At 50.2% G+C, this 17,705-nt stretch overlaps 1 pseudogene; it reads left to right on the top strand.

Moving 5' to 3' along the window:
* Positions 1–5,008: 5,008 nt before the first annotated feature.
* LOC138835144 (MTRF1L release factor glutamine methyltransferase-like) lies at positions 5,009–11,853 on the top strand (annotated as a pseudogene).
* Positions 11,854–17,705: the final 5,852 nt, after the last annotated feature.

The raw sequence follows: 17,705 nt of genomic DNA, 5'->3' as shown, positions 1-17,705 counted from the left end.
GGTGGGTGAAATGAGGGAGGAGCAGAAAGGTTTTGAAGAATTGCAACTTGAAGAGAGCATGGAAACTGCCAGAGGAGAGGTCAGGGTTCCCATCCCCATAGTGGACTCCGCCAAGGAGCACGTCCTGCTCCAGATGCCCCACATCCAGATCTGCCCACAACTCCCAGGCTCAGGGGAGGAGTGCTCCGCCACTTTCTCCTGTAAACGGATGTAGATGATGACTCTCTATATGACATACCGACTCTCATAAGCCTTGGCAGCCACCAGAAGTAGGTGGCCAGGTGTCTTTCTCTCAGGCCTCCATCTGCTGGGTGATGGGAAAGTTAAACTGGGGGTCAGGGAGGACAAAGGCTTCAGGGAGTTGTCCCAAACTCAAGGGGCATATAATGGCCCATTGGTGGCCAGGAAAGAGGCCCATGTTATGTTTATCACAAAGAATAAATTGTTTTCAAAGCAAAAAAAAGCCTCCAACAAAGATTTTTTCTTCCAGTCTTGGGGGCTTGAAATCAGGGCATGGCCACTGTCCCTGAGGTCTTTTTGATCAAGACTGGCACTCTACCAGTTGAGCCCCACCTCCTTTCCAGCTTTTTCTGTGTGGAATAGAACCAAGGGCTTCAGGCATTCTAGGTGACCACTCTATCACTGAGCCACATTCTCAGCTAGGATGATTCTCCCCACTCCCAAACCCATATGACCATTCCTCAGATCAATAGGAAGTAGGGGCTAGGATGAATATGAAACACAAGTCTGGTTCACACCAAAATAATCCCCCGCCCCTTCTTCCCACACCCTTAGTTGAAGTTTCTCTTCTACCATTGAGGGATGAGAGGGAGAGGGGAGTCCCAAGAGAGTACCAACAACAGTGGCCCCCTGAGTCCCACATCCTCCCCCACACAAGTGTTCCTCCAGATTCTGATCTTACCTGACTCAATGTGAAGACTAACTTTCTCCCCACCACTGCAAGGCTCAGGCTGAAATAAAGGTCAACTCTGTCCTCAGCCCACACCCAAGGTGGAGGCTCCTAGTCCCAGACCAACTTCCACCTCTGACTGCCCCTAGTTAGGCCACACCCACCACTCACCACTATGATGGTGGTGATGACTTCATGGATGGATTCCAGGAAGAAAGTCTATGGCAAAGAGCAGAAGCATCAGAGTGAGCAGGGCAGAAGGAGGTGGGGTGATTGCTCTGGGATCTTACTTGGAGCCCTCCTATCCAGCCAGACCCATGCTGACCCAAAGCACGGACAAGGCCAGGGGGTGAGACGAGATGGAGGAGCTCGGGACTAAAGGAGGTACTGCTTTGTCTTGGTGCACTTGATCAATTCCAATTACAATTAATTCCAATTATATTTGGCCCATGCCAATCCCAAAGACAACATGCAATGCCTCCCCTTGTTGTTGTTGGCCATGAGCTCTGTCCCTGAGCTCTTTTTCTCAAGGCTGGCACTCTACCACTTGAGCCACAATGCCACGTTTTTTTCTGAGGTTTCATGGAGGCTCAGAGTCTCACTGTCCTGTCCAGACTGGCTTGGCACCATGATCCTCCAGATCTCAGCTTCCTGAGTAGCTAGGATGACAGGCATGAGCCACCAGTGCAAAGTATGTGATGCCTTTTGAACGCATCTTGGCAAGTCTGTAAGGAGCCCAAAGGGCCTGGATAGACCATGACCCAATCAAGGAGCCGGGATTGGGGAAGGCTGACCTTCTAGCCATTCTGTTCCCCCCAAATCAAAGATGCCATGTGATATTGTATGCATCAAAAACCTAGGCCAGAAGCCACCAGGCTTAGTGGGGGAAAAGTAGAGAATACCCAAAGATTGCAGTGTAGAAATCTCTGATTTTGCATGCATGTGGTGTATGTGTGTGTGTGTGTGTGTGTGTGTGTGTGTGTGTGTGTGTTTGTGTGTGTGTGTGTGTGTGTGTGTGTGTGTGTGTGTGTGTGTGTGTGTGTGAACTCAGGGCCTAGGCTCTACCCCTGTTTTCTTGCTCAAGGCTAGTGCTGTGCCACTTGAGCCACAGCCCCACTTGCTTTTCGATTGTTAGTTGTAGGTAAGAGTCTCAAGGACTTTCCTCTCCAGTATGGCTTTGAAGCATGATGGGGGCCCTAGGGAAGCAAGAGTAAACACAACTCTCAGGTACAATCCCTATGGTGGGCCACTCCTGCCCCCTGGTGGCCACACGCGGAACATGCGGCCTGGTGCCATCATCCTCTAGAGTTCAATTTGGGGAAGTGACCAGAGCCAAGCTGACTTTTGCTCACTCTGATTGCTGATGCCAGAGCAGGTCTGTTTCACCCTAGGCCAAGAAAGCTCCAGGGGAGACCCAACTTTCCAGAGACACAAGGAAGAGAGAGGTCAGCTCCAGGCTGAGCTAAGAGCCTTTGCCTACAGATACCCCAACTTGTCCTTACTTATCACCATAAGATCTGTGAAAGAACAACCCCAAAAAACAAAATTGGAACTGTGCCTCCAAGTGTTAGAGCTCTAGCATTGATCCAAAGAGCTCAGGACAGGGCCCCCAAGCTTTGAGTTCAAGACCCCCAGTCACCTTCCCCCATAAAACACAGGTTTTCTAAATGTGAAGTAGTAGGGTTTGTGAAGTGTTTCTGAAGAATGGTGATACTGAAGAAAGCACCTTAATTTTAATGACAGGTGAACTTGTGACATACAGCTATGTGCTGAGTCCCTCACAGGGAGCTATTTGCTGGGTCCTTCCTATATGGGGGTTTTGTGCTAAGTCCTCAAAAAGGTGTTGTTTGCTGAGTCATCACAAAGGATGCTATGTGCTGAGTCCCTGAGAAAAGTAGACCGTCCTGGGTTTTTCAAAGGGTGCTGTGTGCTGAGTCCATTACACAATGTACTGTATTCTGAGTCCTTCAAAAGGTGTGGTGATCTAGTGCATCCCAATGGGTCCTGCTATGAGCTGAGCTGTTGGGAAGAGAGGTATGAGGTGAGTTTTTTGAGTGCTGTGTGCTGAGTCCTTTACATAGGGTGCTCTGTACTGTCCTTCAAATGGTGCTGTGTGCTGAGTGCTTCCACAGTGTGGCATGTGCTGAGTCCTTCAAAATTGTTCTATGTGCTGAGTTTTTCAAAAGGTGCTGTGCACTGGGTGTTTTTCACAGGGTGCTTCATACTCAGCCCTTCAAAGGGTGCTGTGTGGAGTCTTATAGGGTGCTATGTAATGAGTCCCTAGGAAAAATTGCTATGTGCTGAGTTTTTCAAAGCATGCCATGCACTGAGTCCTTTAAACTGCAGGCTATGAACTCCCTCCTTCAAAGGGTGCTGTGTGCGGAGTAATCTACCCAGTATATACATGCTGAGTCCTTCAAAGGGAGCTGTGTGCTGAGTCCTTTACACAGAGTGCTTTGTGCTGTTTTTGGAAGTGCACTGTGTGCTGAGTCATCCCAAAGGGTGCTATATTCTGAGTCCTTTAGAGGTAGTTATCCCCAACAATCACACAGACACAAACACAAACACACATACACACATGTCACCATGTACCTGCTTGGTGTGTGGAGTGAAGGGGAATGGAAGAGAGTCTCTTCCAGTGGTGGGGCTGAGGGGAGATTCAATCCCCTGGACAGGTACTGGGGGTGGGTGGAGAATGCTGAGCTGAGATAAGGCTGCAATTGCCATGGTGTGGAAGCCTTAGGATCTAGTCTGGGCTGCAATTGTGGCCAGCGGTGGGGGGCGGTGCCCAGGGGAGGAGGGGGCAGGGCTCAGGGGCACACTTTGGTGGCAGCAATGGCTAGGGGCCCAAGGAAGCAGGGGCTTGTGCATCAGGGTGGCAAGGCCCAGGAGAGGGGCTGAGAGAGAGCAGAGAGAAGAGCGAGCAGGAGCACAAGTGAAGTAGGCCCTGAGAGGAGACTCGAGCTGGGACAGCTTCTTTACAGGTTTTCTTTTTGTTTTAGGGATTTTAGAAAAAAAAAAAAACCTTGGGTCCAACCAGCCCAGTTCTTGGAATGAAAAGAATGCCTCTAGGTCCCCCTCCCCATAACAACTTAACCCACCTCCATTGTTCTGTTAAGGACTCAGGGACTAAACAGGTAGCCAGAAATCAGGCTCATGCTGGCATGCTGGGGACATCCCAAGTTTACTGTAAACTCCACCTTTTTCACATGTTTATGTTAAACTCCACTAAACTCCTTTGTGTATGTTTACCTTAAGCTCTGCTTTACCTTGAATTCATGAGTCATTTAAACCAAAAGTGACAGGCTGGTGTAAACAGCCATTATGTGACTAAGTGTAACCTCACTGGCCACCTGGGTGTGGTCTGGTATGACTGTGCAATCTTTTGGGTGTGTGAAAATCTCATTGGTTGCCTACATGACCAGGCTTCACCTTGTGATTTTTGCATTTAAAAACCTAAGCAAGTGGGCTGCTCCGGGTTGCAGTATCATCTCCGAGCTTGTGCTGCGGCCCTGGCCTGTCAGTGTAGGAACCTTCTCAATAAAGTTGCTTCTTTAATAATAACTTTGTTGCAGTGGGCTCTGTCACTCCGGACGGCTAGTTGGGCTTGCCTGCCTGAGTAGGGGGTCTTCTTACTACACAAGCACCAGGGTTTAAGGTCCATTCCTGGACTGTGAACAGACCTCACCCAGTACCTGCGTTATCTAGGCAACTGGGACACCTGGAAGAGGCCACATCCACATCTGCTGAGGTCACATCTTAACCTGATGTGGCCACACCTTTCTCCCACCTGATCCCACTTCCCTTTACCTGGACACACCCTTCCCCGCCTCCCTACCCTATATAAGACCTAATGTGGGGCCAAACATCCCTCTTTTTCTTTTGCCAGCCACTTGGAGTGCCAACCTTCCTGGTCCCAGCAGGTCTACTGAATAAACCTACCCCTTACCTGAATACCACGTGCGTGGTGCAGTTCTTACTCGGCTACCTCTTTTTAAAAAACCTAACACTCTGGAAACGGCTTCAGTGACTGGCGGCTGCTCTGACCATAGTGTGAGTCCTGGCCAGAAGTGCAGAGCATGTGGCGGTGAGGCGGCGATGGCTGCTGAGGTGGAGGCAGCCGCGGAGGCCGACACAGGGGAGGAGAAGCTGAGAAGGAGTAGAGGCTGCACATAGCCCCGCAATGGACCCTGCCCCCTCTCAGCAGCTCTGCTTTTCAAATATGGCGCTGCCGGCTCTGAACCTCAGAGCCTCTTGCAGTCACCTGGCGGAGATGGCGCGCCCCTGGCATGCTTGTGGCCCTGACTTCTTAACAGCCCCGGGTACTCAGATGCCGGTTGCGCAACCGATTGCAGCCTACAGCTTCTTCCAGCAGCACACGTGAGTGGCTGCCCTGCGGGCCAGCACCCCATGACCCCACCACCTGCAACCTCCCCATTCTACCCTCCCACCCCTGCCGAGCCAGAACCCCGACTCTTGCCTCCCCTTTCCCATCATGCCTGCACCATCCCCATGCGCCACAGTCTGCCCTGGCTCTGCCACAAATGCACCGCATGGGTGGGGGGTGGAGGTAGGTGTCCACCCGGGGATCCCACCCTCATCCCTAGTGGCCAGTGTTCCAGGAAAAGGGGAGCTGCAGGGATAGGTGAGGAGGGGGCACCACAGAGCCCCTAGCCTGGAGCAGTGGGAGCCACACAGCCTTGCATCTGCATCCTTTCTCTCCCTGGTGGGAACCTGGTGCCTTTAGTCAGAGGTGGGGAGCAGCACCCACCACCTGATTTCTTAGGTCTTTTCCTTTTTGCTGGGGAAGGAGGTGTTGGATACAGAAGATAGCCCCCCCCCTTGCTGTGTGAGCCCTTGTCTTCTGTGCTCAGTCACCCTTTCACCTGAGGACATTCCCAGAAGAGCCCACTAGAGAGGTGAGAGCACTGGGGTCAGATAGAAGGTGGGTATTTGGGAGGAAAACACACCCCCTCTGACACACATACAACCGGCCTGTACCCCCAACCCCAGCATTCAACAGTTCTGACTGGGTGATCACATTTCCCAGTTCTGCCAGCTTCTGCTAGTGTTCCCAGTCCATCTGGTCTCCTTGTCCTCCCCAAGAATCTGCCAAGTCGCCCAGAAGTATGTAGGCTGGAAGTAGGGAGTCCATCCATGTATATAGCCATTAGGACCCCATCAAAGTCCCCAACAACGCCCCCACCCCAGGTCAGACACCTCTCTGGAGGCACTATGACCCCCTGCTTTGTTTTCTATCCAGGCTCTGAGGAGCCACGTGTCTCGGGACTCCTTCACCCAGAGTCCTAGCCTAGGGTTTTGGTGAATGGGGAGTCAGGCTGGTTGTTCCCAAGGGGAAGGGTCTGGCACTGGAGAAAGGGGGAGGCAGGGTGGTTCTGCATTATTAGAGCATTGTTCCCCTTGGGTGGTTGCCCCTGGTTCTGACAAGGGAACCCCCGTGCTTGAGCTGGTACATTGCCTAGATGAGAAACCAACAAATTCAGGAGAGGCTCTGCTCTGAGTCTGTGTGTTTAGGTGTGTATGAGAGAGACAGAGAGAGAGAGAAAGATCATCTTTTTCATTGTACAGTCAGCATGTTTAAAAATAGCAAAAGCATTTTTTTTGGGGGGGGTTGGTTGTGGGGTCTGAACTCTGGGCCTGTGCGCTGTCCCTCAGCTCTTCAGCCCAAGGATAGCACTCTAGCACTTGAGCCACAGCGCCACTTCCGACTTTTTTCTTTTTGCTTATGTGGTGCTGAGGAATCCAACCCAGGGCCTTGTGCATGCAAGGAAAGCGCTCTACCACTGAGCCACTTTCCTAGCCCGAGTAAAAGCATTTTATTTATGTGGATGTGTGTATTTGTTGTTCTTTTTTCATTAATGCCCAGTATGAGCCCAGCCAAAATTTTTGTTTTCTCTTTCAGTGTCATGGCTCCTTTAGAGAAGGGTTCATTAGATGTTCCTTCCCACCACTTTCTTCCCCTTACCTGCAGCCCACAGTAACTGCGGGACCTGCATGGGTCTCTCCTAGGAGGCCTCTGTGAACCGCAGACCAGAGTGGATACCTGCCCTTCTGTCTTTAGCCAGAAGGCTCATGAGGCTACTGTGACCACAGCCACACTCTTCCAGCCAGACAGTCTGCTCTCATGTGTATAGTTGGAGCTAATTCAAAGTTGGGATTGTGTCTGCCAAACATAATTAGGAAACCAGATAAGGGGAGTAGGGCAGGGGCTGTGAATCTAGGAGGGTCTGGGAATTGATGAATGGTGTGACATGGCAGGTGGTTCATCACTACCGAGGATGAGAGGGGAATCTTACCCAGGGCATTGACGGTGTCCATGGGCATCTGAGCAGGGGGCTCCGGACCCCCAATGGTGGCATGTATTCCCTCCCAGGGCAGTGCACTGGTTGGCAGTCCTCCCTGGAGTCCTGCAGACTCCAATCTTTGTCCCTCCTGGGCTCTTTCCAGCCGGGCAAAGGTAGGCAAGTGTGTTCCACTGCTGGAGCCTACTTGGGATCAAGACATGGCAGTTACCTGAGGCTCTCTGAATGCCATTTTCTGTAACCTGCTTTAGGCTGTCTGGAAGGAAAAGGTACTACTGATTTTGGAACCTATTAAGTTTGATTGGGACAAGTGAAATGCCAGCTTTTCCAGGGCTTTTTCTTTAAGCTGGAAATTTCTACTAATGCCTGAGATTCTGGGTCAAAATAGATGGACCATTTAGGCCACCAAACAATGACATTCAAAGAGGCACAGGCAGAGTTCCCAAGCCAGATGGTTTCCTGCTTCAAACATTGTGACTTGACTGCCTTTCTCCAGCAGCTGCTGATTCTCCCCCAGTTCTCTGTAGGGTGACCACCACAGTTGAGGATGTCTTTGGGAGCAGAGATTGTGACCTCGCCATCCGCAGCCTGCCAGCTGTGAGCAGAGACAATTCCCAGCACCTGCACTGGAATCTGGGATATTCAGAGACCCGGGATGCCTTAAGGATCCTTTCTCTGCAACATGAAACTTAGGAGCCATATATAGTGGACCGTCCTGTTTGCACCAGGGAGTAGAGAGGAGGCCCCTTGAGTCTGGCGTTCACCTCACAGCAACATGGTTCACACCTGAATGGGGAATTGAGTGCCACAGAGCTGGTCAGTGGCTGGACAGAGACCTTTGAGAAGATAGGCATCCCAGAGGCCCTGGAATCCAGTGAGGACATCATGGCTCATGTCCTTGGAACCAAAACAGTTAAGTGCAGTGGCATCAGGAGGGTAGGAAGAGGGAGGAAAGAGAACTGTTGGAGAGCTACATCAGGCTTTGCCCCGCCCAGGATGCTTACCTGAATGAGATGGGAGTTTTCTGTAGTATTGTCATAGACAGATGATCATGTATTTATCCAACAAACCATTACAGTGTGTGCCAAACCTGGGGGGAGGGGCTGTTCATAGATGATTAAAGGTTCCAGTTCTGGTTCCACAGCACATGAAGAAATCTTGGTTTGAGCTGGATACCATTGCTTCACTCCTGTTATGCTAGCTACTTAGGAGGCTGAGATGGGAGGATTGAGGATTAAGGCCCATGGAGGAAAGCCTGTAAGACTCTTATCTCCAACTAACTACCAAAAAAAAAAATGCCAGAAGTGGATGAGTGGCTCAAGCCATAGACTGTTGGCCTTGAGTAAAGAAGCTCAGGGACATCACCCAGTGTCTGATTTTAAGGCCCAGATGTGACACAAAGGGAGGACAGAGAAAAGAGAGCAGAGAAGGTCGGAGGGAGAAAAAGAGGAATGGAAGGAAGAAGGGATCATGCAGGCCTTGGTTTGGAGTTCCTGGATCAAGGGAGCCAACCATTCACAATCTCTGTGGGGACAGTTTCAGAGCCTAAAGCAGTATGTAGGAGCAAGCCACTGTCCCCTCAGCAACTTCATGATATCCAGGATCTGAGTGGCTGGTTTACTGCAGAGGAAAACAGGCTGGGGTAAACCCTAGGGCACAGGGTGGGTCACGGAGTTTCAATTTCCCCTAGCTCACCGAGTTTATTTTCTGGTCAGATAAGAAGAAAGTGTCCAAAGGTTAGGGAAGATAGGGAGAGGAAGTGTCCAGAGGGGAGTGGCAAGGGATAAGTAGGAAGATGAAGAGGGAGGATGATCCCAGATAAGGTGTGTCAGGCCATTGAAGCCATGACCTCACCTGACAACCTAGACCATCAGTGATAGAGCCTTCAACCCAGCCACATGCCTATTAAAAGTCCTGGCACTCTGGGTTCACCATTGACGACCTCGCTGTCGTCCACTGCAGGATGCCTGTGCAGTACATCCTTGGGGACTGGGACTTTCGCTGGCTCAATCTGATGATGACACCCCCAGTGTTCATTCCTCAACAAGAGACAGAGGAAAACAGGCCACTGGCACAGGACAGCCAGCGAATGAGGGAAGGAGTCAGACCAGTGTTCCTCTGAGACTTCCTCTAGGGGACTCTAGGGCACTGTGACTGCCATTCTCAGAGGTAGAGGTGGGTCTCCTTGCTGGCTCAGCCTTTAGTCTAGATGGCAGATGTAGGATTTAGAGAGGGCGGACTGAAGGTCGAGGCTGGGGAACACCAGAGGCACTGGGCTCTGAGCAGAGTTGTTTCTTTGAGGATACTCACAACCCAGGATCATTCCTGAGATGGATCAGCCCTTTCTCCTTCCCGAGATAGAGGGAACAAGAGACCTCCAGTCGGCATCCCCTGGCTGAGAATTCATTCAATCCAATATCCTTTGGTTGGATAACTAGATCTCACCTGACTGCTCAGTGTCAAGGCAGGACAGTGAGAGATCTTGAGTCCTTGATGAGTGCACGGGACCCTCAGTATGACATTGTACTTGAATATCCTGACTTGGTGCATGGTCAGTCCCATATAAGACTGCCATGACCTAGGACATAGAATATAGAGACTCAGAGCAGGATGTGGTCTATTCTGTGAGTCTTGAGTATTATGTGTTAGCTGTGAGCTCCTGTGTGCTCACCTGCTTCCTTTTCTTGGGTGGATCTATGCTAGAAAAAGTTTAAAACTAGGGCCTGGGTCCCATGCCTTGTTTTATGCTCAAAGCTAGCACTCTACCATTTGAGCCAGAGCTCCACTTGCAATGTTTTTGGGTGTTTAATTGGAGATAAGAGTTCTCAATGACTTTGCTGCCAAGGGTGGCAACCAACTGCAGTCCTCAGATCTCAGTCTCCTGAGGGGATAGGATGACAGGCAGAGAAAAGCATCTTTGGCCAGGTGCCAGTGACTCATGGCTGTCATCCTAAGTACTCAGGAGCTGAATCTTAGGATCACGGTTCAAAGCCAGCTTGGGCAGGACAGACCCTCAGACACTTCTCTCCAATAAAGCACCAGAAAACCGGAAGTGGTGCTGTGGCTCAAGTAGTAGACTGCTGGACTTGAGCTGAAGAGCTCAGGGATAACACCCAGGCCCAGAGTTCAAGCCCCATAACCAACAAAAAGAAATAAAGTAAAACATCTTTGCCTGCAAAGGACGATGGATGGGTGTTTGTGTGTATGTGTGTGTGTTGCGTGGTGGTGGTGGTGGTAGACATTTAGCGCCCTGCGCAGTCACCATTTTAGATGGATAGTCCCAAACTCTTAGTTGACGGCAGCCAATTCTTGACGACAGGTGAAGCTCTGGGTTGGATGTCGACCACCAGACCTCAGTCTCCTCATGGGACAGTTGTGAGTAAATAAGGGACTAATACAGAGGGATCTCTGGAGCAGGGCCAGGAACAGAGGGAGCAGGTGTCAGATACAGTTCTCAACAATTCTGTGAGCATATGACAGGAAGTTGCCGGGAAAGGGCTCAGATGGGGTCTGCTATTAATCATGCAACAGGTGTGGGATCATGAAACAAAATGTTGCTGTCTTTCATCATTACCCTATCACCATGAGGAAGGGATCCTTCACTCTATTCATTTTTCCAGCCAGGTGACCTATTCATGATCACCAGCTGACAGGAATCTTGGCCTGATTTCTCTGCCATGCTTCCTATGACAGTGGGTGTTATTCAGTCCACTTCTTGTGGTGGGAAATCCACTTCTTGTCTTTTGTGGGGATTGAATTCTGGGCCTGGATGCTGTCCCTGAGCTCATCAGATCAGGGCTAGCACTCTACCACAAGAGCCACAGAATCACTTACCATTTTCTGTTAGTTCTTTGAGGATAAGAGTCTCACAGACATTCCTCCTGAGCCAACGATGAACCAAGATCTTCACATCTCAGCCTCCTGTGTAGGTAGGATTATAGGTCTGAGCCATCAGCATCTGCCTTAAGTGTAATTCTGGCCCTCTGTCTCTGTCTCTGTCTCTGTCTTTGTCTCTGTCTCTCTGTCTCTCTCTCTGTCTCTCTCTCTCTCTCTCTCTCTCTCTCTCTCTCTTTCTCTCTCTCTCTCTCCGTCTCTGTCTCTCAGGAATTGGTAGAATGAGTGCTGGAGGAGGTGGCCCAGCATCCCCATGTGGCTGGAACCCAAGGTGGCCCTCTCATTCTGGAGGTGGGCTGTAGGTCAGGAGCTGTTTTGCTCAGCCTGTTGAAGCAGCTTCATGAGGTAAGCCCCTCTGTACCCTGGCTAGACCATGACGGTTATTCATTGTCCATCTCATGAGTCCTTCCCCACATCCCTCAGCTACACCGTTGAAGGAAAGTGGATGAGAAGGTGTCACCTTGTCCCCCTTCCCAGCACAATCCAGGGCCTCTGACCTATACCCCCACCTATCTGACAAGACCCTGTGTATAAGACAATAAAAACACTTTGTGTGTACTACCCTTTGCTCGGGAGTGTTGTTTTGTTTAGCGGGTAGAGTTCAGAGGAAAGACCCCAGACCTGATTCCTCCCGGGGGACATTTTTTCTCGTGACAGAGCCATGTCATTGCTGTGGATAAGGACGAAGCCTCCATCAGACTGAGCCAGAACAATGCTCAAAGATAGGTAGGCTGTTGAAGTATCAAACCCACTCATGTTTGCTTCCTAATCCCAGCAAGGAGGTATAGTGTGGGTGGCCCAGCCCTGGGCCTAAGGGATTATAAATGGATGGTGGCAATCAGGAGCTCATGGCTCCCACCCATCATCCTGGCTCTTTGGGAGGCTGAGGTCTGATGGTTGTGGCTCAGAGTAACCAGGGCAGGAAAGTCCGTGAAAATCTTATCTCCCATAAACCACCTAGCTCCCCAAAACCACACACAAAAAAGCCTGAGACTCAAGTGGTAGAGCCTCAGCCTTGAACAAAAGAAGCTCAGGGATAACACCCAGGCCCTGAATCCAAACCCTAGGACTAACACAACAATGAAATAAATGAACAATGTCCACCTTTCCTGGTACATGTAGCCAAAGGTAAGGGGCTCCCTTTGATATTCCCCTAACCGTCTCCTTCTCTCCTTTATCTGTCCAGGCTTTATCTGTTGCAGGACAGAATTCAGATCATCCCCCTGGATGTGACCTTAGGTACCCTCCCCCATCCACCTCCCTTGGGGTCAGGATCCTGGATGCACTCCCTGCTGCGAGGATGAGGCACCACAGAGATGAGGGTAGGTATCCTCAACACTCACCCACATACACACACACAAACACCCCTAATCCAACTCAGACTAGCCTTTTCCAAAGACACTTTATCTCCTTGGATTAACTGACCTAGGAGAGGAATTTGATCCCCTGTAATGATTATTTTAACTTGGGCTTGCTTGTTGACAGGAGATAAACAGAAGCAAAAAAAACCAAAAAGCCTTTGGTGCCCATCACCTGGGGCTCATGCCTGTCATCCTGGCTACTCAAGAGGCTGAGATCTGAGGATCATAGTTTGAAGCCAGCCATAAGCTGGAAAGCCCGTGAAACTCTACTCTCCATGGAACCACCAAAAAGCCAGAAGTGGAGCTGTGGCTCAAGTGATAGAGCACCAGCCCTGAGCAATAAAACTCAGAAAGACGGCTCCCAGATCCTCAGTTCAAGCCCACACAAAGAAATGGCCCTGTCATGTTGCCCACAGATTGCATAGGCCTCGAGCCCCCTCTCACGGAGTGTGATACAACACCTGCCCCTGGGTGGTGTATCAGGGCCTTCACAAATCCGGTGGTGGAATCCAGGCCTTCCCCTTCGTGCATTCTAAACCCACACTGGGTGGAAGGCAGAGCCTGACAAGGATGGAAGCCTGCACAGCGGAGAGGCTCCAGCTTTCCCAAGGTGATCAGAAAGGGCTTCTTGGAGACAGCACTTGAAAAGGGGGTCTTGCTTAACAAGGAGGATCTGAAGGAAGTGCAGAGAGCAAAGGTGCTACAGATGATGGGCAACATAGCAGAGCATGTTCATTTCCAGCCAGGGCTGCTGGTGAGATACTTGGTATAGATGTGCGAGACTGTCCCAAGACAGGCCTGAAGGGTCACAGAAGAACAGCTATCTAGGGCTGGGATTTTGTCGTAGAGGTGGAGGGATCACCTAGCACATAGGAAAGCATGGGTTCGATTCCTAGGTCCTGCATACACAGAAAAATCTGGAAGTGGCAGGGTGGCTCAGGTGAAAGAGCAATCCGCTGGAGACAAAACAAGTCAGGGACAGTGCTGGGCCATGAGGTCAGGCCCCAGGGCTGTCACCATAAAACAGTTTTCCCAGTGCTCACAGTGACCTTTGTGGCAGGTGGATGGCTATGCCGTGAAGCTCTTAGTAGATCCATCCATGCTTTGTGTCTCCTCTGACAGAGGGAAGCTGGACAGTCCTTCTTACCTGGGCACCCCTGGGCCCGCTTGTCAGCAACCCTCCCAATGTCTTCCACCAGGACATGGAGCAGCTGGCCCCAGAAGTCCTCAGGTATCGGTTGGGTGGGGCAGGGGGACATAGGGCAGGCCCCAGAACTCCTTGTGGGTCTGATCTGCCCAGGAAGACCAGGAAATCTGGAGGAGGCAGATGGGAGCTTAGAGGGGGTTAGTGATGTGGAGGGGGCCCTTTAATCCCACTCAGATTCTAGCATCCCTTTGCTGTCCCTGAGGGAGGTAGAGGGGTGTCTAGGTGGTAGTGTCTAGAGAAGGACTAGGTGGAAATTCTGCAGGACTAAATACCTTAAGCCATGAGCCAGTGGCTCACACTTGTCATCCCACACCTGTCATCCTGGCCACTCGGGAGGTTGAGATCCAGAGGATCTCATTTCCCAGCCTAGGCAGGAAATTTCCTCCACACCCTCATCTCCAATCTCCAACTGGAAGTGGCACTGTGGCTGAAGTGGTAGAGCACTGGCCTTGAGGAAAATTAGACATCAGGGACAGTACCCAAGCCCTGCGTTCAAGCCTCTCAACCAAAAAACCAAAACAAAAACAAAAAACCTAACAAGAAAGAAACACACCCCTTCCTTGCCTGCAAGAGATGGTGAAGTAGTAGGGTTGCTGTGGTTGTGAGACCAGATGCTGACCTCACAGTACAGACATTTCTAATAAGTCCCCAGATTTACCCCAGTGTGAAGCCATAGCAGGGTTGGTGGTGCCTTACCAAGAACTCCAGAGGTCATGGCCTGTGGTAGGCAGGGAGTGGGTGAATGGGAGCAGGGGTGGAATGATAATGTCAGTTATATGCTCTCCATCTGTGGAAGAATGGTTTTGGATGCTGGTGACCAAGTCTAAAGTGCAGGGTTACATGTGTTTTGTGTTTTGATGAGTTGGGTTTTCCCTTGGTATAAGAAGGTGGCTGCAGAGGAGGCGACAATGCTTGATAAGAAATGTACTCCTTATCTTGCCCATGTAATTGTAACCCTTCTGTACAGTATTTTCACAATAAAAAAAGAAATAAAGAAAAGAGCTGAAGAAAAAAAAAGATGGGTGTAGCCGGGCGCTGCCAGTGGTTCATAACTGTCATCCTAGCTACTCAGGAGGCTGAGATCTGAGGATCACCATTCAAAGCCAGGTTGGGCAGGAAAGTCTGTGAGACTTTATCTCCAATGAACCACCAGAAAATTGGATGTGGTGCTGTGGCTCCAGTAGCAGTGTGCACACTTTCATCTGAAGAGCTGAGGGTCTACTGGCTGGCCCAAAGTTCAAACCCCATAACCTACAACCAAACAAAAGGTAGCTGAATTTTCTGCATAACAGTGTGTACAGTAGAAATGCCATGATGTGTTGTGAACCATTGCAGACATGTGAGAGGCTCTGAATTTTTTCTACATTGGGTCTGATGATGGTAGTGCCATCATATCTGGAGTGGAATATTCAGGGTGCTCAGGGACTGCTGAGGTTTGGGCTACCACTGTATGTGTCTGTTTGTTTGTGTGTCTTTTGTCTGTGTGTATCTGTGTCTCTGTGTTTGGATGTAGAAGACCCGGGCCTTGAACTCAGGGCCTAGGTGAAGTTCCTATACTTCTGTGCTCAAAGATAGAGCTCTAACACTTGAGCTGCAACTCCATTACTAGCTATTTGGTGGTTCATTTGAGATAAGAGCCTCACAGACATTTCTGTGCTGGCTGGCTTTGACCTCAGCCTCCTGAGTAGCTAGGATGACAGGGGTGAGACACCAGTGCCATATTTGTGTGTGTGTTTTCCTCATCTCTCTGTCCCCTTCCTGGGTGCCTATCTGCCTCTTTCTGACCTCAGATGGTGCCCCTCCTCCACACCGACCTTGCCTTTAGCCTCCTATCAGGGTCTACAATGAGTCCTAAATTACCAGAGACCTGAGTTCAAGCTTTTCTTTGGGGCGGGGCCCAAGTCCAGCTGTCCCAATCTTTGTCCGCCTGCAGGGGATTCTGGGTCAGCCGGGCCAGCTGCAATAAAGTCTTGCCTGTCTCTGGGTGGGGAACTCAGACATGGGATGTCCTTCCCTTTTCCTCAGCTAGACCTCTGGCTGCATGTCCCTCTCAGCAGGCTGGCAGTGAGTGGGGAAAGAGGTTGCCGATGACTCTCACCAACTCCAGCTTGATAATGGACTGAAGGCCGCCCAAGCAAGGAGGATTCCGGGCTACTTTGGAGGTGACGCCAAGGTGGCTTGAAAGTGTCTGTTGGTGTCTAGGAAATGTCAACATAGTTTATCTCAGGCAAGTCTATTTTCGAGCCCCAGCTGGCCCTCTAAAATCCTTCTAGAGAATTCTGGATGCCGAGAATACAGAGGCACAGACTTTAGATTCCAGAGCCAGGGAATTGGGGGAGGAGAGACTGGTATGGCCAATACTTCAATGTTCTGGGGCATTAGCCTTGACCTGGGTATGTTCCCCTTGTGTACGTTCACGTCTTAACCCAGAGCTGGCCAGAAACAGGCCACTTGTGGTGGTGCTGTGGAAGTGGCAGGAGTGGAAGTGAGATCTATGATCATCAACATCTGGATTTATGGCCTGAGGAGGGATGGGAGGGCAAAAGGTGTCTTTAAAAACAACTCTTAGAGCTGGAACTCAGGGACTAGGCACTGAAATTTCTTTGCTCAAATCTAACACTCTACCAATTGAACCACAGCTCGCCTTTCATCTTTTTTAGTAGTTTCGTGGAGATAAGAGTCTCACGAACTTTCCTGCCTGGGCTGGCTTCAAGCTGCCATCTTAATAGCTCTGCCTCTTGAGTAGCTAGGATTGCTGGTATGAGCCACTGGCACCTACTAATGATGTTAGTGTGTGTGTGTGTGTGTGTGTGTGTATGTGTGTGTGTGTGTGTATGTGTGTGTGTGTGTTTGTGTGTGTGTACCAGGGCTTGTACTGACAGCCTAGGTGGAATCCTTTAGCTTGTTTGTACAAGGCTTGTGCTCTACCACTTGAACTACAGTAGCTCTGCTTCCCAGCTTTTTGGTGATTCATTGGAGATAAGAGTCTGCCCACCCAGGCTAGCTTTGAATCTTGATTGATCCTCATGTGTGAGCCTTGAGTAGCTAGGATTGTAGGCATGAGCCACTGGCATCCAGCTGCAAGGATGTCTCTTCATACTGTCTTCTGTTCTAACAGCTGTCTACTTTCCCTGGCCTAGATCTCTGATCTCCACATCAGCTCCCAGCAGCCCTTGACTGTGTGGAGAACATAAAGCTCAAACCTGTCAAGCATCCAATTTCTATGTCCTCAGGGGAGGGTACGATTCCTCTGAAACCTGGAGGAGTAGGGGGAGGGGAAGAAAGGTTAGCTGTAGCTTGGTGCTAGGCTGGGAGAGCAGTACACTGTCTTAGCCAAGAAGGAAAGTGTGGCCAGATGTTAATAGCTCATGCTCTCATATTCCTATCTCCTCAGGAGGCTGAGATCTAAGTATTGGCATTCAGAGGCAGCCTAGCTCACCTTTTCTTTTCTTTTCTTTTCTTTTTTTTTTTTTTTTAGTATCAATGGGATCTTTTTTTCTGTGTGAAAATTCTGTACAGAGGGGTTACAATTACATGGGCAAGATAATGAGTACATTTCTTATCACCAGCTAAAAGTTCTAAAATGTGAGACTCTCCTTTCCCAATAACCACCAGAAAGCTGGAAGAAAAGCTATGGCTCAAGTGGTAGAGTTACTAGCCTTGAATGAAAAAAGTGAGGGACAGAGCTCAGGTCCTGAGTTCAAGCCCTAGTACCAAGATGTGCCCATGGACACACACACACACACACACTCACACACACACACACACACAGAGGAAGGTAGTAATGATGAGCTGAGCTAGAACTGGGGGCAGTCCAGAGGCATAGTCATAATAAACTTTTTTTTTTTTTTTTGTCGGTCATGGGCCTTGAACTCTGGGCCTGAGCGCTGTCCCTCAGCTCTTCAGCTCAAGGCGAGCGCTCAACCACTAGAGCTACAGCGCCACTTCCGGTTTTCTGGTGGTTTATTGGAGATAAGAGTCTCACGGTCTCTCCTGCCTGGGCTGGCTTT

Source organism: Dipodomys merriami, unplaced genomic scaffold, assembly GCF_024711535.1.
Source record: "Dipodomys merriami isolate MVZ:Mamm:240054 unplaced genomic scaffold, mDipMer1.0.p SCAF_23, whole genome shotgun sequence".
NCBI lineage: Eukaryota > Metazoa > Chordata > Mammalia > Rodentia > Heteromyidae > Dipodomys > Dipodomys merriami.
The sequence above is the reverse complement of the archived record's forward strand: the minus strand, read 5'-3'. Positions and strand labels throughout refer to the sequence as shown.